Source organism: Panthera tigris, chromosome A2 (genome assembly GCF_018350195.1).
Source record: "Panthera tigris isolate Pti1 chromosome A2, P.tigris_Pti1_mat1.1, whole genome shotgun sequence".
NCBI lineage: Eukaryota > Metazoa > Chordata > Mammalia > Carnivora > Felidae > Panthera > Panthera tigris.
In genome coordinates, this window is record NC_056661.1 from 33,519,752 (window position 1) to 33,542,412 (window position 22,661).

Consider the following 22,661-nt stretch of genomic DNA (forward strand, 5'->3'; position numbering starts at 1 on the left):
GCATACCTGTGCTCTCTATCCTTTTTTCTTTCTGAAGTTCCTTGGTCAGTAACATGTTTGCATTTACAAAAATGTTTTTAATTTAAATAAATGTTGTCATTAATTAGCAAAACTTTGAAATGATTTGAAATCTCTAATTTTATTTCCAGGTAGTTTTTGATTACGTTTTGTTTTTACTATAGATTACAATCTTCTTTATGAAATACAAGCCCTGTCACATGTTTTATAAAGCTTTGATTTCTGCAAGATAACAACCTTAATGTAGTGTGGTGTAGTTGATGTAGATCTGTGAAAAAACTTCTTTTGAAGGAAAACTGAATGTTGTAAAGTGAGTTTGTGTGATGATGACTTCTGTCTTTCAAAAATATCACCCACGCTGTCTCTTGATTCTTACTTATTTTCTGACTCACTAAACACGTGTGATTTAGTCAGCTTTCACCTGGGTGCAGCAAACCTGGGGGGGGGGGGGAGGGGGGAGGGGTGGGGGCAGTGAACCTCCTTTATTTTTCTGAGAGATGCTGAATAAATGAATATATTTACATGCCCGACAATACTGGTTTTGCATACAAACAGATAGAGAAAACACATGGTTACACCTGCTTTCTATTCTTGTAAAAATTTGTTTTGACATATGTCACACTAGTAATTAATTTCTGGGCTGCAGTTTTTGCACATCATGTGACCCTACTGAGATGACTTTGTTTACTGAAAATGGCAGTGCTTTGTTGGAAATTTAATTGGGGTCTTCTGCATTATGCGTTTTCATAAAAGATCCTTCAGATCTGATTTTAGTTGAAATATTGCTTTTGTACAGATTCTCTGAGAGAACGAGAGAAGAATTACTGCTGAATGAAACAGCTTCTTTTCAAAATGAGAAAAATAAGTAGTGATATGTCTGCTTTAAACAAAATTTTTGCATTATAAATAGTTTCAAGTTCTTACATTATTCTGACACCAATGTCGAATCTTTTTGCCAAGAGCTTGTTTGATTATTTCAATAAGAAAATACATTGAAGCCTTAGTGAGAATCACTGGGAAACTTAGATGTTTATTCTGTGTACAATTTTTTCTTTAAAACAAGTTTTATCTCCCTGGCCCATTAGAACGAGATTGGAGTTTGAATCCATGCAGTATAGGAGATTATGTGTGTTCTTTAGATGTGGTGAATGCCATCCCGTGTTTTCTGCTGCGTTTGATGTTTGTGGAGATTGTGTCTTATCCCTTATGTTCTCTGCAATTATTTTAGTTGCTCTCAACTTCAGACTGAGTGTAAGCAGGGTCAACAGATTATACTGTATGCCTCACCCCTTCCGTATTCATTTTTCTTTTGCTCTGGACCAAACATTGTGGTGCGGTGCTGTTATTGTAAGATGGAAATGGGGAGCGAGTTCACAGCTGCCCTCACAGGCAGGCCAATTTCCCAGCGTCCATTGTCCTGAAAGTTCTGTGGAGAGCAGCCTCATGATCTTCTACGTAGGTTAGAAGGACTTCTAAAGAGGACGAAAGCTGAGAAAGGCACTTTGTTGCAAAAGAAGTAGGAATAAGTTAAGCTCAGCAAATAGGCTTTATCCACAGATTCTTCTTCACAGTCATTTTAAGAGTGCCTCCTGTGTGTTGGGCCCCACGTGAAACGTTTCTGCACGGATTCTCAAGGATTCGGGTTCTCACAGGAAAACAGGCGGGAGTAGGCATTTCACAGTGCTGTAACGATATGTAGGTACTAGATGCGGCTGAGATGGTAGGGGAAGCAGTGCTTGGGTGGTGCTCGATTAGCATTTGTTGCATTAAAAAACATGAAATGTTGACTTAATTCTCGAAGGAGTGGTAGTTAGAAATAACCAAGGAGACAGGAGTTGTAACATCAGGAGCAAAGGCACAAGGCTGTAAAAGCACGCGTGTACCTCACTTATTAGCTCAGCAGAATTGGAATTTTCATGCGTAGAGAAGAGGCAAGAGTGATTTCCCTCCATGGCAAGCCAAGTGGGGATGCTGCAGGCAGGTGTTCAGCTAAGTGGAGTGTTTGCCCGGAGGAGACGTTGAACCTCTCCCCCTGGCTGGGTGCTTGCCAGGAGACTGGGGGACAGCACATGGGAGAAGGCCTTTGAAGAGCCAGGCATGCGTTCCCTGGTATTTGGAGGATAAATGACTGGCATCTGACTCTTCTCTGCATAAATCCGATGGCAAGATGGTGGTTGGCTCTGCCTCAGTGGAAGGACGTTGCCATTGTGGTCAGGGATAACTCCGGCTTCTTTTTGGTTGATGAGAGATGTGAGATGGGTGAGGATGATGTCTCCCTGTCTCCACAGCTCTGCCACCAGTTCACCGAAAGCAGCCCTCCCACCAAATTCTGTCACGCATGCTGTCAAAGTCAAGCAGGGGAGACAAGTCCCTCAGCCTGTCTGTAAGTTCATCGAAGCCTTGGATCTCTCCTTTTAGGGCCCCACATCCTCACTGATTGAAAAGTTCACTCGCAGGTAGGCATGGCAGCCTTTCAAACTTAGTTCCCCTTATTGTCTGTTTTAGACCGTAGAGACCCCCCCCCCCCCCCCCGGCCCATGTAGTGGCTGCAGGTGAGACCTTTTAGGAATCAAGCCTTAGGGATGTCCTTCAGCTCTGTTGTCTGTCCCCTCAGTTCCTGTGCCCCTGCAACTCCTTAGGTTGTATAACGCTCTTGTGTGTTTTTCCAGAGATACCCTGTCTTAGGTGTTTGGCTTCTTGTTTGTTTCTTCAGCCCCAATTTTTTTTTATCTCTTCATAAAGATCTTCCTTTCATTTTTATGATGGCATAGTACTCCATGGTAGACACGACCCGTTCGTTATTTAACCAGTTCCTTGTTGGTGGACATTACAAACGTGCTGCAGTGGATATTACTGCTCTTAGGTCCTTTTGTACATGGTTGAGGATGTTTGTAGGGTTAATAACAAAAGTGAGATTGCTTGGCTAAAGGAGTATGGCATTTATCATTTTGATTTTTTTTAATGTTTCTTTTTGAGGGAGAGTGGGGGAAGGGCAGAGAGAGAGGGAGACAGAATCCGAAGCAGGCTCCAGGCTCTCAGCTGTCAGCACAGAGCCCCAGGCGGGGCTCGAACCCATGAATCGTGAGATCATGACCTTAGCTGAAGTCGCTTACCGGATTGAGCCCCCAGGCGCCCTAGCATTTGTAATTTGGTACATACGGCCAGAGTGCCCTTCGTGGAAATACCAGTCGACCCCTGTGCCAGCATTGCAGGCCTTCTTTTCCTCTGCCTCACCGACTTTACCAGCCGTCTGAGAGGTGATCTCACTGTCATTTTCATTCTGACACTGGGCATAAGAACATACATCTCAGAACTCTTTGATTCCCTTTACTGTGAACTGTGCTGTGTTAAACTTTGTGCTGTGTTAAAGTTCTTGTGAGAATGGCATGGGGAGATCGTGTGAAGGGCTGAGCCCACCATGTGGGATGTGTTTAGTATGCTCAGAACTGCAAGGGTTTTTGACAGGAAATAACACCTAAGTGTGAATCGCAACTCTGCCCCGTACCAGCTGTCTGCTCTTGGCAAGTTACTTAACCTCTCTGAGCCCACATTGGCCCATCTGTGCTAGGAACTTTGCATAGACCGTTGTCCTTGAAATCTCACGGCAGTCTTAGGAGAGAAGAATTAGAGCAGTGTGGTCTGCCAGGGGACTCAGAAATGAAGAAGCCTCCCTCTAGGTTGTTGGGGTCCTTGAACTGCCGTGCAACCTTGATCGGTCTGTGTTTAAGCATCTGAATGCCATTTCATGATGATGAGTAACAGTTGTGTTTGAATTACAGGCCAGCTGTTGGTATTGCTTGTAAAGTGTCTCAGCTACAATTGGAGGGTGTGTTATCTGAATGTCTTGTAGAGAGGAATTTTGTATTCGTTTAACATACTGCCACCTGCAACTGATTTTGTATTCACTGGCTACTTCTGTAGGAGAAACCACATACTGGTGGTAAAGATGTCAGAGTTGCCCCAATAATTGGTGGTTGAGTTGGTCAAAAATCGTAATGTAAATATGTTAGAAAAATTTTTCGATGATTCTCTTTTGGGTCCCATTGATAGTTTACTGGAATTTATTTCCCAAGTAAGATTACCCATTTAGAGGAAGGCTTTTCTTACTGAGATTGCGACCCTTGAATGTTTTTCTTTGAAAGATATTTTAGAGCAACTGTAGCTAGAACCTCTGTTACTTATTTGCCATCTCTCCGCCTGTGTACTATTTCCTGCATTTGTGAGAGTAGAAAGAGAAAAAACTGTGCTGATGAGAAAGGATTTTTTTCTCCTGGTGTCACTGCTGTCTATCTTTATGTTTCTATGAAATGGTTTTCTTTGATTTGCTTCTTTCTCTTTTGGTTTGTCCTTACCTTTCATTTCTATTCAGCTACATGTAATGATGCTGACTAAAGAGTCAGACACCATATGATTTGCCTTCAAAACAGCTCTTGGATTTTTCCCTCTCCATAGCATGTGCAGACTCTAGCATAATGCCTTCCACAGAGTTAGCACTCACAAAATATTTATCGTTTTTTTTATTCCTTTAAGTCTGATTAATTTTTGTTCAGATGCTGCTAGGCACAGCGTCCCCTTCAGAATGCTGAGGGAGCTCGAGCGGGACTGGGAATTAGGCCGGGGGGTGGCTCAGCCTTGGGCTCCACTCCACTCCAAGACCTTTGTGTTTTAGACAGCTGATGAAGCACCAAGGAGTATATGATTTTCTAAGATTTCATTCTTCTTAAACCTTGAAAAGATAGTTTCTGTAAGCCTGGTTTCATCAGAAAAGTGCTAATTGCTGTAATAATTCCCTTATTTTCCCCCTCCTAGTAATTCCACTGAAAAGGAAAAAGGTGATTATAAACCTTTCCAAACTTTTAATGTGAAACTATTTCTCGCTTAAACTCCCAATGCAAACATATTGAACCCTGTTTTAATCCTCCATAATTCATTTTATTAACTGTGACCAAATAGAACATCTGTTAAAATTCCATAATGTTAGCTTCATGGGAAAAGAAAAAAAAATGTGTTTGCTTTTGGAATTTTTCCATTGTTTTATTGTCCAGGCTTTCAGTAAATGTGTAACGGGACATTCTTATTAATGGGAGTATTAAACAAATGAAAATGAACTATCCCCTTTAATCACAGAGGTTTATAAAATGAGTCACTTAATTGCATTTGCATTATGATAACTTCATACTGTAGAGATGTTCTATGAAAAATGAGTGATAGTTCATCCTTTAATTGGAGAACCTAAAATTATTACTCCTCAAATACAGATTTTAGCCTGCAGTTTTTCATCATCTCTTAAATAAACAAGCGTTTTTAGAACGATTTAGTAAAATTATCTTCATATAGAAAAATTACTTTAGCCCTCCAGTGCACATTTCCTCATGTTTTGTTTACAAGAAACCAGCTGCTATTTACTTTTCTCATTCTCTGGACACATTTCATTTGCTGTCTGCAGTTTTGAAAATGCTGCCTGTTTCCATTGTCGCATGGTGGCCAGGCTATCCTGAAGGGACACCAGTTCCTGTGCACAGAGTTTACTGGCATGTAAGTGCAGTGTCCTGACTCTGCCATGCACACACACTGGAAAGCTGCTGGTTGAAGGTGGAAAAGGTCTCTTAATTCTTCATTTCAGTTAACATCAGAAACCGTCAGGTTGAAGTACCTTTCTCTTTGTTGTTTGTGCTCTTCATCCCATGCGAAGTATTGTCTTCCTTCATCTTTGTGTGTCAGTGTAGACTGCGTTTAGGCGGCACATAACAGAAAATCTGACTATATCGGCTGTAGCAGATAAGGGTTACTCACCGCCCCCCACCCCCACCCAGTAACAAGAAACCTATAGTCAGTCTGAGGCTGGTGTACTAGTTAAATGAAAGCATACAGGATCTAGGCACTTTAATTCTACTTGGTTAACCTTAATACTCTGCATGATTTACTCATGGTCACAAAATGGCTTCACCATTTTAGGCCTCACAGCCCCCTTCTAAGCATGATGAATGGGGAAGGGCCAGAGGCAGTACAAGCCTGTCACTCTGTGTACAGAAAACAGAGCTTTTTTGGGCCAGGTATCTTAGTGCCTTCTTGAGTGAATGGGGAGTGGGGAGTTGAGTATGTAGCTTTTCAGTGTAGGAGGTGAAGCCAGGCAAAGAGGGGGTTGGATCTGATGTTACTGAGTTGCCCTACAGTGTCTGCCGTGTTCTGTCTCTTCATGTTTTTCTAGCTCAAGTTCCATTTCTGCAGAAAGGAAACCCCATTTCATCCATCTCTCACTTCATCCCATACTTGGGTACTTGGAATGTTAAGAGCATCCAGAGCACTTATCTGGACCACAGTTTTGGACATTTAGTTCTACTCTGTAAACGGGGATGTCTGTTCTTTTTTTCAACGTTTTTTTTTTTTTATTTTTTTATTTTTGGGACAGAGAGAGACAGAACCTGAACGGGGGAGGGGCAGAGAGAGAGGGAGACACAGAATCGGAAACAGGCTCCAGGCTCCGAGCCATCAGCCCAGAGCCTGACGCGGGGCTCGAAGTCACAGACCGCGAGATCGTGACCTGGCTGAAGTCGGACGCTTAACCGACTGCGCCATCCAGGCGCCCCGGGGATGTCTGTTCTTAATCTTTCTTTGTTACCTTTGGTTTTTTGGGCACCAGTTGGGAAGCCTTTCTTTAAAAATCATTTGGCAGTCTCTCTTAATTCTGAATTGTAATTATTCTGAAAACAAGAGTTGACTTTGAAGTTACTTATTTTTTATACAGTTTTGATTTGAAAGTTAAGATCTCAGAATACCCCTGTTGGTACATTCATACGTAGACAACTTTCCTTAAAAATATATATAAATCACAATTGAAATACTAGCTAATGCTTGCTAAATACTCAACACTGTTCCATTTGCAGTACTAAGTTTTTTATGTGCAGTGTTTCATATAATCTTCCCAGTAACCTGAAACACCCCTGCTTTATAGAAACTGAGCTTTTGTAAGGTTGTGGTTCACTCAAGAGTCTTTGATCCAGTAGGGGAGAGAACTGAGGACTTCAGAACCCATGATCTTAACCTTGTGGTCAGCTGTATATTTTGCATTTTATAGGCAGATGTATTTTTCTAGGAAGGAAAATAAAGATTTCAAATTAATAGTACATTCTTTGATTCGTACACCTTTAAGTAGGCTCTAGTGCTAGGAGTTTGGGGAAAATATGTTCTCAGCAACTGACTTTAAAAGAACAGTTAGAGGACTTAAGCCTAGAGCTTTTGCTTTGGTAGGGATGTTCGTGAGGGTTGGTGGTTTGCAAGTCTGGATTATACATATAATCCCGTATGTCCGTGTGACTTGCTCTTACCTAGCAGGTGTTAGTTGTCATGTCCCTTCTCTGAGGGGCCTACTGTGACCACTCTACCTAAAATACACCTACCCCAGCCCCGAGCACTCAGTTGTTACCCTAGTTTGCACCATTATCTGAAATAATCTTCTTGTTTATAAATTTATTACCTGCCACCCTCCCCCAACAAAAATATATGCACTGTGAGGGCAAGTGCCTATTGGTTGTTTTGTTCCCTCTGTTAACTCTGTACCTAGAAGAGGGTTTGACAGGTAGCAGACTCAGAAAATGTTTAATGGACAAATCAGTGACTTCATCGTACTTGGTTCTTAGACCAGTTTTAAAGTACTTAGATATTTGTAATCTCCAGCAGGTGCTTACGCTAAGACGCATTTGGCAAGAATGATGGAATCCTCACTTAATTCCCAGGGAGGGTAGTGGTTTTGTGCCATAGAAACTTTATGCACTGAAAATGAGGTTTTCTCCTTGTCTTTTACCATATTTCCTGGTATTCCTGTGCCTTCTACAAATAGCCTTTATTTTAATTTTGTCATTTCTAGTTAAGGGCTCTTCCTACGAATCTGTCATGTATTTAAAACACTTTTCGAAATGACATAAGAAAACAGTAAATGACTTATTCATGAAGAAAATCCTTCCATTAGTTACAGGCAAATGATATATCCTGAACACAAGGGGTCAAAAATTACTCTTGAGATTCTGAGTACTGTACAATATCTTACTGCCGGAACAAACATTATCTTGTAAGGAGTATTAAGAAACTATTAATATAGTTTAATATAGAATTATTAGTATTAATATTATTAGTTATTACTAATTATTATTAGTATTATAATTAATAATAATTATTGTTAATATAGAATTAATATAGAAACCCAGGTTTAAAGAAAATCTGGAATTTTTATGTGTAATTCAAGTATTGTGGTTGAAGGACATTGTTTAAAGAACCTCTTGAAAATGGGCATTGGGCTACCTGGTTGTCTCTTATCTTGGGATCATATAATGGTACTAGTGACAGTTTGAATTTTGATCATTCACATGTATTTTTCTAAGCTTCAGATAAAACTGTAAGATGTTAACCTTGTATTATAGATCATCAGGCTGAGGCTTGGGAAAAGTAAGCAGCACGGGTAGTATGTGGCAGGACTAGAAGAAGCTCAGGCTGGGCCTGTGTGATCCAAAGTCTGTGTTTGTTACACTTTGCTTCCTGCTCGTGTCTTGCAGTGGAATTCACTGTTCATTCTTCTTGGAATTTTTCAGTAAATCAGATCAAATCTGTTGACTTGAAGCAGAGCACAATTTCTGAGGATTAGCATTCCGAAAGGTAGAATTGGGACCGTACGTACAGGCAGAACACAACCAGGTGCTTTTAAATTAGACATTAATTTGATTTCAACATCCTCTGTCCAGCCTCTGTTAAGATGGCTTGAAAATGTTTTGACTGACTTTGGACTTTGTCCTCTTTTCTTCTCTGGGCTTCAACATGTGTTCGGAGAAACAACACAATAGTAGGAAAAAGTTGAGTGTTTTTGGCATTGAAATGTTTTTGTATTTAGCTAAGTAATTAACAGATATTATATTGACTAGTAGAGAAGCAGAAAGAGGTGAGAGAGAATCTGGCTGTTACTTTTCTTTTGTGAAAATACTCTGCTTTTTAAATTGTTTGTCGATACAGAAGTCTTGTCATAGAATAACCCACTAGAGGGCGCACAATGCCTGTGTTTTAAATATTGGTGGCAGTAACTTAGTCACATGAACCTGGGAGCTCTTGAGGTGATTGCTTTGATACCTTTGAAATGATTCAAATCAAGAAATGAAAATACAAGCATAATAAGTACTGTTTTCCAATCCGTGATTCATAAATAAATACATTTGTTTTATCTTTTGATCTACGTATGCACAGATTTTACTTGGGTTCTAATTTTTAAAATTTCTATCATGGAAACATTTAAAGATACATAAAAATAAGTTAGTAAAATGAATCTCTTTGAGCCCATCACTCAGCTTCAACAGTTATCAACTATTGGCCAATATTGTTTGATCTGTACTCAGACTGACACCCCTTGCTTAAATTATTTTGAAGCGAATGTTACACATTATCTTACTTGATCCCAAAATACCTCATTGTGCATCTCAAAAAAAAAAAAAAAAAAAGTACGGGTAGACTGGTAGGTACATTTAACTTAGCAAAAATTAAAGTCTGTCTCAAAGTGTTTCTCCCAAGGTATCTACCAGCTGCAAAGGAAAAAATAATAACTTTACAGTTGGAAAAACTGGCAGATGCTACCTTATTCAAGTGACCAAGGTTCACATCACCAGTAATAAGATGTGTTGACACCCTGCACCCCCCAATGTGATGCACCAAGAAGAACACAATATCACTTTTTTGGTCTTCTTGCCAAAAAATGCATCATCTCAGTCTGATCATGAGAAAACACCAGACAAACTGAAATTGAGAGACTTTGTACACAATTGTCAACATCACGAAACAGAAAGAAAGGTGAAAGAACTGTCACATCCAGCAGGAGACTGAGGAGACCCGACAAGCAAGTGCAATGTGAAATGGTGAACTGGATGCTGGAGGAGAAAGGGCATTAGGGAGAAGAACCGGTGAAATTCAAGGAAGGTGTGTAGGTTACCTACTCGTGTTGCTGCTAATACTTAGTAGCTGGTTTTGACGATGAGTCTCGTTATTGAAGTTGTTAACATGAGGGAAAGCTGGGTGTAGCAGGTATATGACAGGTATACCATGTTAGTAACGTTTATGAAAGTCTGTAAATTATTTAAAAAATAGAAAGCTGAAAAACCAAGAATGCTAGAAGCCTTTGGATGAAATACTTTATTTTTAAATGACCATCTAAAATAATGACAAGTTAAACTTAAAACTCATTACTTTATTTTTAATTTTATCGAAGTAAAGCTTCATGGATCTGTCGACATGTCATATGGTATAGAACATATGATGAGAAGCAACAGTGTCCTGTGTTCTTTCTCCATTCCATTCTCACTCTCTGGAGATAATGTCTTCTAACTGTTCCTGCATTTAGTTCATCTTATTACATCCATGTTTCTGGATAATATATTTTAACATCTGTTTCTTAATTTGTCAACCTTAGATACAATCTGCTGAAGCTTTGGAATGAAATAAGTGGTTTAGCTCACTTTATGCTCCTCCCAAGCATACCTCACCCTAGCATTCCAGTTACATAAATCTTATTCCTTTGGTTATTTTGGAAATTTTAAGTCATGTATTTGTGTCTTGGTTTTTTATCCTACAAACTTGCATCTTGTAACTTTCTCTTTATGAGTTGAGGCTGTTACTTCTTTTTGCCACCTTACACTCTTTGACTTTCAAATCCCACTGTCTGGAATGACTCTCAGGTGCACGTCACTCCAGTTTGTCAAGTTGCCTGTCACTTTCACCCTGTCCATCATCCACAGTCACTTCTTCCATGTCTTTCTCTGGATTGATTTTAAAAGTTGAGAACTGTGAACTAGTGTTTGTATTGAGTCTTCACAAATGATAAGCCGGACAAGTAGTGTGCTAGGGTTTTACAGTTGACCTTCAGATGTACGTGGGTGTTAAGAGTGCTGTTGCACTGTGCAATGGAAAACGTGCATTTTGTCTCCCCTCCAAGTTCAACTACTAGTAGCCTGTAGTTGACCAGGAGCCTTATTGATGACATAAACAGCCGATTAACGCATATATTTTATGTCTTTTATACACTATATTTTTATGATAAAGTAAGCTAGAGAAAAGAAAATGTTATTAAGAAAATTTTAAGAGTGAGCAGATACATTTAAAGTACCATATTGAAAAAAAAATCTGCATGTAAGTGGGACCAATGATGCACTTAAAAATTTTTTTTAAATGTTTATTTATGAGACACACAGAGAAACAGAACATGAGTGGGGGAGGGACAGAGAGAGAGGGAAACACAGAATCCGAAACAGGCTCCAGGCTCCGAGCTGTCAGCACAGAGCCCGACGCAGGGCTCGAACTCACGAGCCATGAGATCGCGACCTGAGCCGAAGTCGGAAGCCTAACCGACTGACCCACCCAGGCGCCCCCCCCCCCCCAATGACGCACTTTAGACCTGTGTTCCAGGGTCAGCTGCATTTCCTTTTGTATGTGCCCTGTGTCACCCTGAAAGAGGGGTTTCAAATAGACTTTCTTCTTGCATTCCATTAGTTGCTAAAGTTGATCTCATATTTTAATTTGCTGAACATTTGAGGCATGAACTTTGTTATTTTTCTTCTTCAAGTTTCTAATTGCTCTTTGGGGGGGGTGCATTATTTACCTTTTTTCATATATTTGAGCGTGACAACCTCAGAACCTTTTTGTTTTTTTGTACTGACTTTGTTTTTCCCTTGGCAATCTTGGAATCTTCCATCATTCTGTTCTCATCTGGTGTGGTCACTCGCTGTGTCTGGACGTTGCACTGCCTTCTTTGGGTTGGATTTGCTGCTTCCTGGAGGTCTTAGAGCATAGTGGTTTGGGGCTTGGGCTTTGCAGCCAGACTGCATGGATTCTGTTCTTCTGTTTTTATCACAGCTCTGCCTTTGACACGGTTACATCTCTGATCCCATACTGTCCTCATCTAGTGAAAACGTTTTTAGGCACAATAAATTAAGGATATAGCTCATTTATTTAAGGCTTTTTTTGTATCCTGATTTTTTTTTTTGTCATGTGACAGTCTGTCTCTAGTGCATAATGAAATTTTATAAAGGTTCTTACTAACAGCATTTGATGATAATTGTTCATAAGGATTCTAAGACCTCGAGTGTTTCCTTGATTTTTTAGGTAAGCAGGAATTATATCAATGAATTATGATTCTTAGAGAAGCGTTTTGATCTTATCAGTTTAGTGTGTCTCCTAATTGTATTTGAGAAATAAATGATTACATTTGTGTGCAGGAGTCTTTTAAACTGATAACCAAGTTTTCTGATAAAGCTCCCTTTGACCTTGGTCCACATGTTATGAGTCTTCTCTGTTGTTTATCCATGAATTATTCCCCACCTCTCTTTGGGAGAATAGAGTGATGACCAAGTTAAAAATCACTTGGGAATGAAGTTTATTGTTCTTTAGAGGGTAAACTAAGTATATCTTTGGCCTGGTAGAAGATATCAATAATGCCTGTGATTCGAGGAGACTGGTATGTCTTCTGTTGAGCAAACAAGATCTTAGGAAAGTTACACTCTGTGCCATTTATCTGTTGGTTTACACAATTGTTTACAAAAGTTCTTTTCTTCATCCTTAAAGAAATTTAATACGAATTTGAAAAAAAATTGTATGTTATGTACATAACACATCTCAACCATTAAGTTTTGAGCTAGTTTTGATCAAGTAAAAACATCGAAGGGCCTGGCATATATATAGTAACCTCTTGGTATGTGGTAAGTTGCACTATCTTGTAAACCATTTTATGAAATAACAGATATTTTCCTATTTAAAACCACTGAGAGGGGCGCCTGGGTGGCGCAGTCGGTTAAGCGTCCGACTTCAGCCAGGTCACGATCTCGCGGTCCGTGAGTTCGAGCCCCGCGTCAGGCTCTGGGCTGATGGCTCGGAGCCTGGAGCCTGTTTCCGATTCTGTGTCTCCCTCTCTCTCTGACCCTCCCCCGTTCATGCTCTGTCTCTCTCTGTCCCAAAAATAAATAAAAAACGTTGAAAAAAAAAAAATTAAAAAAAAATAAAATAAAATAAAACCACTGAGAAAATGACAGTGGTGTAAGTAACTTGATTTCTATAAAACAATATAGTTCATAGAGGGCAGAGTTGGACTCTGAATTCTTTGAGCTCTTATGTTCTTTTCATAACAATGTACATACATTTTTTGCTTTCTGGGGGCTATGAGTGAGTAGGTTTTAAAGTGAATAGTAGCACCTTCTTTTTCTTCTTTGCCTCCCACTTTTTCCTTTGAAAAACTAATTTTACAGAAAAGATAAAATATATATTATTTTCCCAAGATTCAGTGATGAACATTTTGCCTTGTCTGCTTTATCCTTCTTTTTCTCTATTTTTTCCTGAAACATTTTAACTAGGTAGCAGATATTTGATACTTAATATTAAATATTTATATGTCTCCTCTAATAATGGAGTCATGCTTCTCGTAATTACCATAACTTACCATACCCAAGACATTTAACATTAATATGTTAGTTATTATCTAATTTGTTACCTAATGTATGGTCATTTTTGTAATGTTCGCTATTGTCCCAATAATAAAAGCTTTATAACTTTTTTTCCTCTCTCCAGTATCCTAGAAAGAATCACACACTGATTTGGTTGTTAGGTTTCCCCAACCTTTCCCCCCCTGCCGCCTGACGTTGATGTTCTTGTATTTGCTTAAAAACAGTCCCATAATTTGCATTGTCTTATTTCCTCGTGATGAGACTCTGGTTGAAGATGTGTACGTATGTACATGGATACTACATGGATGACATTGGGTACTTCATCTTGCATTACACGAAAAGACATAGAATGTCCCCCTGTTGGCAAAGCCTAAGTTTAGTCATTTGATGAAGTTGGTGTTTTCTATATTTCTTTACTCAATTCTCTCTCTCTCTCTCTCTCTCTCTCTCTCTCTCTCTCTCTCTTTTTTTTTTAATGTTTATTTCTTTTTGAGAGAGAGACAGAGCATGAATGAGGGGGGGGGGGTTGGGCAGAGAGGGAGAGGAGGACACACAAACCGAAGCAGGCTCCAGGCTCTGAGCTGTCAGCACAAAGCCAGATGCGGGGTTCGAACTCAAGGAGCTGTGAGATCATGACCCAAGCTGAAGTTGAACGCTTAACCAACTGAGCCACCCAGGAGCCCCATCAGTTCTCTTTTGTTACTAAGAAGTAATCTCTGGGGTGATATTTTGAGACTATGTGATTATCCTGTTGCCCAGTAATCTTTTACCCAATAGTTGGAACATCTGTAGATGCTTCTTGCCTGAAGCATTCATTACATTGGTGATTGCAAAATGATGATTTTCCTAATACTGTCATTTTTCTCTGAACTTGTTAACTGGCCGTCTTCTGTAATGAAGCTTTCCTCTTCTACTCTATTACCTCCCACTCCAGCTCCATCACCTGTTTAAAATAGCCATACGGACTCATGGAGTCATTTTTTTTTTTGGTTTTGTTTTTTTTTAAACAGTTTGATTGAGATGTCATGTGTATCATTTAAGTCACTCATTTAAAGTGAAACAAACCATCATTACAGTCGTGGGTTCTTTCTTATTCAATAACTAGAAGCCATTAGCATTATTCTTCCTGATGCTCAAACTGTCTCAAATTTGGCCACGGGGAGCCTCTTTAAGCCTACTGCTCTATTTGCAGGACATTTTCCCCATTAATCTTGAAGAACTTCCTTATTGTTTTAACAGGGTATCCTGGTCCTGTAATCAGCCCCTCTCCAAGGAGCCCTTGATTGTTTTTGGTAGGGACTGATATTTAGAAACGGAGATGTTGACTTGAGGTGTATCACTGCCTCTAGGCTCATTGATTGTACTGAAAGTTTTTTTTTTTTAATGAAATATGTTTTTATTAATGTTTATTTAGAGAGAGGGGGGTGAGAGAGCGTGAGGGAGGGGCAGAGAAAGAGGGAGAGAGAATTCCAAGCTGGCAGTACAGAGCCCCATGTGGGGCTCATTCTCATGAACTGTGAGATCATGACCTGAGCCTAAATCAAGAGCTGGACTCTTAACTGACCGAGCCACCCAGACTCTCTGAAATACATTGTTTTTATACTTCATTCCCACTGCCTTATATTTATTTCAGGCAAGAACAACAAATAGTTACTGTTTATTTTATTTTTAAAATTACCATATGGTTAAAATTGACTTTTTTTGGTGTACAGAGCTATGAATTTGAAAACATTTGTCCATTTGTATAACCACCAGCACAATCAGGGTGCAGAACATTTCCATAATCCCTAAAAGTCCCTTATCTTATTCCTTTTTGGTGGTTCTGTCCATGTCCCTGCTTGTGACTGCTGTCAATGACCTCTTTTCCATCACTGTAGTTTTTTCTTAGTGAGAATGTTATTTAAATGGAATCATACGATATACAACATTTGAGACTAGTTTCTGTCACTCAGCATGATGGGTTTGAGGTTCAACCCAGTCATCGCATGTATCCATCGTTTGTTCATTTTAATTATTTGATTGTTCGGCTCTACCACAGTTTTTCCATTGACCCATCCAAGGACGCTTGAATTGTTTCCAGTTTGGAGTCATTATGAAAAGAAGTATTGCGAGTATTCTTGTGTAGGTTTTTGTTTGTACATAAGTTTCCTTTCTGTAGGGCAGATGGGAATGCAATGTATGGTATTTTTTGGGGTAACTTTATAAGAAACTGCCCAACTCTTTTCTCTAGTGGCTGTATAATTTTGCATTCCCACTAGTCATACATGCTCTGCATCACCTGCACTTGTTCCGGGCAGGATTTGAGCCATTCCATTAGGTGTGCAATGGTTATCTCATATGATGGTTTTAATTTTCCTTTCCCTACTGGGTAGTCATGACAAACATCTTTTCATGTGCATATTTGCTGTCCTTACGTATTTTTTCTTTAAGTTTATTCATTTTGAAAGAGGTGGTGACGGCTTGAATAAGGGAGGGGCAGAGAGAGGGGGCTACAGAGGATCCGAACAAAGTGGACCCTGCTGCCAGTGCAGAGCTCAGTGCGGGGCTCAGACTCAGGAACCGTGAGATCATGACCTGAGCTGAAACCAAGAGTGGGACGCTTAACTGCCTGAGGCACCCAGGCGCCCCTGTCCTTGTGTATTCTTTGGTGAAGTACCTTTTCAGGTGTTTTGCCCATTTTTTAAATTGGGTTGTTTCTTAATGTAGTGTTTGAAAGTACTTTATGTTTGGGATGCTTGTCGTTTGTCACTTAGGTTATTTGTAGCTTGAATTTTCCTTCCCTGAGCAGTATTATTCATAAAATAAAAGCTTTACGTTTTGGCAAAGTCCAATTTATTAACTTTTCTTTCATGAATTGTACTTTGGATGTCAGGTCTGGGAACTTTCCCCAAACTCCAAGTCATGAAGGTTTCTCCTTGTGTTTTCTTTTACAAGTTTTGTAGTTTTATATTTGACATTGACATCTATGATCCATTTTGAGGCGATTTTTAAGGGGTGAGGTTTAGGGCAGTGTTTGTTATTCTGCATATGGATGTCCTGTTCCGGCAGCACGTGTGGAAAATATTATCCTTTTCTCCACTGAATGCTTTTGCACCTTTGTGTAAAATCCATTGGCCATATTTGTGTGGGTCTGTATGTGGGACAAATTTGTATTGGTTCCTTGCGATGTGTCAGCAAACTCTTTGGTTTTCTTTCCCTACTCAGGGATTTGTGTTCATATTTTTGACCATCAGTCTTAAAAGGTGGTGTTTTGATTTCTCTTTGTTTCTTTCTTTAACTGAGAGGAAGAGCTAAGAAAACCCCCCAAAACTACATGCCTTGCTTTCCACTCTGTTTTTTTTTCTTCCTAAAACATCTCTTAAAAAAGAAAAAAGAACTGTTCAGAAGGACTAAGAACATTCTCAAGCGTAGGAGTCTTTTACCTTTTTCTTCCGTTTTTCTAAGAACGACCTACTTTCTGTGGAATTACTCTACCTTTAATATGTACGCGTCAGTGGAATGGAAGTTTCTTTAACTTTGACTCAGCGTGAAGTTCATGTCACTTCCTTTTATAGTTTGGGTCACTTGTTTTTGTTTTTGTTTTTTTGTTAATTGCTGTTACATTGCCAGGTAGTATAAATAATCATGACATTTATGACTTGAAGAAGGCAGAGGTGTTGTGTATTTATTTTATCCAAGCATGAAGCATCTTTCTTTGAGAGTTGTCCTCTTGGGGCACCTGGGTGGCTCAGTCGATTAACTGTCCGACTCTTGATTTCAGCTTGGGTCATGATCTCTAGCCCCGTATTGGGCTCTGCTCTGACAGCCCCGGGGCCTGCTTGGGATTCTTTCTCTCCCTGTCTCTCTGCCCCTCCCCTGCTCATGAGTAGTGCTCTTGTGCATGCTCGCTCTCTCTCTCTCTCTCTCTCTCTCTCTCTCAAATATTAAAAAAAAGAGAGAGTTGCTCTTTTCACAATGTCCTGTAAAATGCAAGACCTCAAATGACTTACTAAGATCATTCTGCTCATTTGAAGATAAAACCTAGAATTGGATTATGTGACTCTTAATCTAGCAGTGCCTTCCTGGAATGGCAGGTCTGCAAACTTCAGAGTTAATGTGAAACTTTTTTTTTTTTTTAATGTTTGTTTATTTTGAGAGAGAAAGAGAAAGAAAGAGAGTAAGCATGGGGAGGTACAGAGAAAGAGAGAGGGAGAGAGAATCCCAAGCAGGCTCTACACTGTCAGCGAGGAGCCTGATGCAAGGCTCGAACTCACGAACTGTGAGATCATGATGAGCCAAAATCAAGAGTCTGATGCTTAACTGACTACGCCACCTCAAACTCCCCTAATGTGAAACTTTTAGTGCAAAAGACATCATGTAAATTTTCTTTGTACCCTTTAGCTCAAAAGAAGTTCATTGTGTTGTGAGAAAAATACTGTGACTGAGGTGGTGACCCAGTGTTTTTTAGCTCACCTGAAAACATTTATAGAGTGAGTGTGAGGTACAGAGCTATGGAGTTAGCAGTGTGTGGATAAGACCAAGGAGATCAAAGATTCTGCCCTCAGAGAACTCCGGTTATTATACAAGGGCATGTATATGTATTTGTGAAGCAGTTCATCAGTAGTTGAAAATTACTGAAACTGCTTAAGTACTAACAAGTGCAGAAATAAATGAATAGTCAGGGAGTGGATCCCTCTCTCTGGATGAGTTCAGTTTTGGATAATCCTTTTATAAAACTTAGGAAAAGAAAGAGGAGAGTAATGGAATTGATAGGTCAGTATGGGGAAGCATTTTAATAAAAAGTGTGCTAACTGCCTTGTAAAGAATACTTTTTTATCTTTTACCCAAGTGGTATAAAAACAGTGAGTTTGGACTTGTAATCACATGTGGTGAACCCTGTTTGGGGTTGGGATCTTTGTTCATTTTCCCCCTCCCCCCTTTTTTTTTCCTTCATGCCTAACTCTTGCTTAAGTTAGAAGGCAAAAAATAAAAGTGCAAGCCAAGGTGGAATTTACACGAAAGGCTCTGTGTACTGTTCTCATGTAAATTCCAGGAATGGATCTTCTTGGTGCATCAACATTGTTGAATAGAAGAATTAAAAAATATCAATCTGGTGGTAGACCAAAAAAAAAAAAAAAAAAAAAAAAAAAAAGAAAAGAAAACAACCATGGAGGTATTAGCTAATTAACAGTCTCCATTTAATACTTAGCACCCTATTTACTATGGCTTTTTCATTGATTATCCGAAGTAAATGTTAGGAAAATGGGTAGCAAATTGTGGTAGCAAATGTCTCCACGAGGCTCAAGTGTGTGAATAGTAAAGACATATGCTTTGCTCTTGGCTGTTAGGTGTGGGATTTCACTTGAAAGATCTTGAATAAATCTCTTATTGTGGTTAAAAAAATAGAACGCTAATCTTTTATCAGGAATACTTCACTATGATTCCTTATGTGGAAGTAAAGTTAGATGTATGCTGAATCTCTTAAAACATGACTGGATACAGAAAAAAATGTGGAATTCATTTCATGCAAATCAAAACCCAAAAATCATTTACAGCCCATTTGATAGCTTAGAATTAAATAAGTGTCACTCATATTTGGGACTTTTTGAGGCATTATTCAACTTTATGTGACTTTATTAGCTTGGACTAGGCTTTGCATTTTCCCAAATCTGCTTGTTGTGCGTTTTTTTTTAAACTAGTTTTAATATTCTGGTTCTTAAAGAATTGGAGGCATCAAAGTTGGCAAGCATTAAGCATGCTAATTAGTTCAACATACTGACCAATTTTTCTGAATTATTAGTTCAAAGAAGCATGTGGACAGGGATGAAATTAGATTTGGGCATTTTTCACTCTAGTTGTTTTAGGATACTCAGGGTTGCTTTGATCTGTAAATAACAGATGCTTTTTCACGCATGGTTCAGGATACATCAAACATGTCTGAAACTTTGTCTCAGATTTAAGACTCATCGTTCTTATCCTGAATTGGATATACATACTTGTAAGTGTACGGCAACTTTAGAAAAGCTTTTTTTCACTTTGTGTTTGATAGTTAAAGCTAAAATATTTTATTTTTCATAATACGTATGCACAGGCTTTACTGTTTTTTATAAACTGGCGTAAGTAGTAATAAGACAATGCATTAAACTTACGTTGTTGCTAACATAGATTCCCTTACTCAGATGTCACTTTTAGGAGTAAAAGCTTGACAGTTATGAAAGCATAAAAAGTATGTATATGTGTGTGTGCATACACAATAAAGTGTGTGCTTACGGTAAAGTATATTGCTTATTTGTGTATATATGTATATACACATAATGAGATATGCTGAGTTATCTTTGGTAAATATAAGCATGTTTGCTTTATTTTTGTTAGCTAAATAATTCTGTTTAACCTTAATAACTAACAACTAGAATTGAGAGCAAGCCTAATAGTCTGCGCAAAACATCGTTTTTAACTGAGGTTTCATAACTTACTCCTTCTTTTTTGGCTTTTATATGAGAAAATTTTAATACCATTGGGGACAATTTTTGAGAGGTATAATGGCATTCACTGAATGGAGGATAGGATGAGAAATGTGAAAGACTGAGATGGTGAGACTTGAGAGAGCCTGGTGTCCCCGTTTCCCACAGTCCCTGACCGGAGGGCTGGCTCACAGGCCCTGCTGTTGCCCAGTGTAAGACGCAGGGGCGCGAGGTGACCGGTCCAGGGAGTGCCCTCCACTGTGTAAGCCTCTTGTTTAGAAAAGGTATTAGAAATAGTAAATGATAATGTCTTGTATTAATCAGATAGTATTAAATACATTGTTTTGTTTAGTAGAGTCATTTTTGTTTTCCTTTTTGGTCATTAAACAGCATAAAGTTTTGCAAGACATTTTATTTGTGGCTTTTGCCAAAATCATACCGTAACAGCTTCTTTACTGTATCAAGCGTTAGGATCCCCAGGTTCTGGTTGCAGTTGTGCCACTTACCATCTTGTGCCTTTTGAAGTTGTGTAACCTCCCTGGGCTTTGGTTTTCTCATTTTTAAAATGGTTGGGAAAGTTGTAGGCCAAGTCTGGGCCACAGCCTGTTTTTGTAATAACGTTTCATTGGCACACAGCCATTCTAGTTCATGTATGTCGCATCTGCGGCTGCTTTCACACTATAATGGCAGGGTTGAGTATTCTGACAGAGTTTGTATGGTCCACAAAGCCTAAGGTATTAATTATCTGGCTCTTCACAGGATCTTGAACTGGATCATCTGTAATCTGTCTGGCTTACATTTTCTTTATGCCAACTTCTTTTTGATCCTAAGGACTAACAGTCTTGTCTTTTTTTTTTTTTTTTAATTTTTTAAATGTTTGTTTATCTTTGAGAGAGAGAGAGAGAGAGCGCGCGCACAAGTGGGAGAGGGGCGGAGAGACAGGGAGACACAGAATCCGAAGCACCTCCAGGCTCTGAACTGTCAGCACAGAGCTCGACGTGGGGCTCAAACCCATGAACCACGAAACCATGACCTGAGCCCAAATCAGATGCCCAACTGACTGAGCCACCCAGCTGCCCCTGAAAGTCTTTTCTATTAAAGATACAGTATACTATATACCATTTTCCAGTATGTTTTTCCCCTTCACCCACTTAGCTAATTCTCAAGGTAGAAAATACTGGCTGTATCCTTGGTTCTCAGAGTAGGGGTTCCTGTCCTGGCAGCAGCAACAACATTACCTGGGAGATGTTTAGAAATGCAAATTCTAGGGGTGCCTGGGAAGCTCAGTCGGTTGAGTGTCTTTGGCTCACTGTTCAGTTGAGTCAGCTTCGGCTCAGATCATGATCTCACGGTTTGTGAGTTCCAGCCCTGCATCAGGCTCTCTGATGTCAGCATGGAGCCTGCTTTGGATCTTTGTCCCCCTCTCTCTCTGCCCCTTCCCTCCTCTCCCTCTCTTTCAAAAATAAAAAAAAATAAAAAATGAAATACAAAGTCTAAGAACTGAATTTCAGGCGTTTGGGCCTCCAGGTGATTCGGATGCCCACTGAGGTGTGAGAACACTGGACTGGGTGATATCAACTTGGCTTAAAAGATTTTCTTGATCTATTTTGAAGTGAAGAAAAACTTAAATTCTGTAGCTGATTGGTAAGTCAGGAGAAGAATGAAATGTTGGATATTACTACAGAAACCAATGGCTAATATTTATTTTCCTCCAGTAAAACCTTTTGTCATAAATTGTGTAGAAATTTTTAATATAATGAAAAATTTATTAAAGATAGGTCATAATAGGTCACGTTCAGCATGACTTTTTGACATGTTAAACAATGTCATTGATTTCTTTATGGGATTTTCTCTTTTAGGTGGGGGATTGAGGTATTTTAAAAGTAATGTTTTGAAATAAACAGTTTGCAGAATAAAAGAAACCCATCAACAGTTGTTTTGTTTGTAAGTTAACACTTCAAGAAAAGCGTATCTAGGGGGTATAGTAGCCTGTCTGCTCTGGCTGCCTTTCTTACTCATTTTAAGTGAGATCAGTGTTAAATTGACTTTTTCCTCATTGAGAAAAAGCACTAAAAATGAGCACCAATCAGATACTCATCTACGTTAGGAAAGATCACAAACATAGTGCTTTGTATTAAATCTCAAAGAGAGGAGTAGCAAAATTGCACATGTCAAGAAAGCATTACAGGATGACGCTGTTATTTGGAGAATGGCTTTCATCTTTGAGATATCTCACACCTGCTTCATTTGGCACAGAATGTTCCATCTCATGAAAAACAGCCTTTTTCCTCCCCCCGCCCCCAATCCCAAAGTACTTAGATAAAGCATGGTAAAAGATGCAACTTTTAATGTAAAAACTCACTTAAAGGTCCTATCTAAAATTTCAGGGAATATAGCTGAACTTCCTCTAAACTAACTTCATTTTGTTGAAAAGAGACCTGTGGTCTTCTGTGTGTGTGTGTGTGTGTGTGTGTGTGTGTGTGTGTGTGTGTGTGTGTGTGTGTATGTGTGTGTATGCACATGTGCAACATACAGACATGCATGCTATGTATATTTATACACTTATAGACAATTTATTTGATATGTGTGTAATTACATATAAACACATTTGTTATGTATATATATTTAAAACCATGCATACAACAGATTTCACATATATAATCCTTTAATACTATTTTTTAACTTCTAAAATCTCTCAACCCTTGGACACTGATACACTTATATAGGCTGAATTTACTGTGCTGGT

General features: G+C 39.1%; 1 protein-coding gene across 1 annotated transcript in view; it reads left to right on the forward strand.

The window, feature by feature from the left end:
• The window catches only part of SLC25A26 (solute carrier family 25 member 26), a 137,810-nt gene that overhangs the window by 41,238 nt on the left and 73,911 nt on the right, over positions 1–22,661 (forward strand).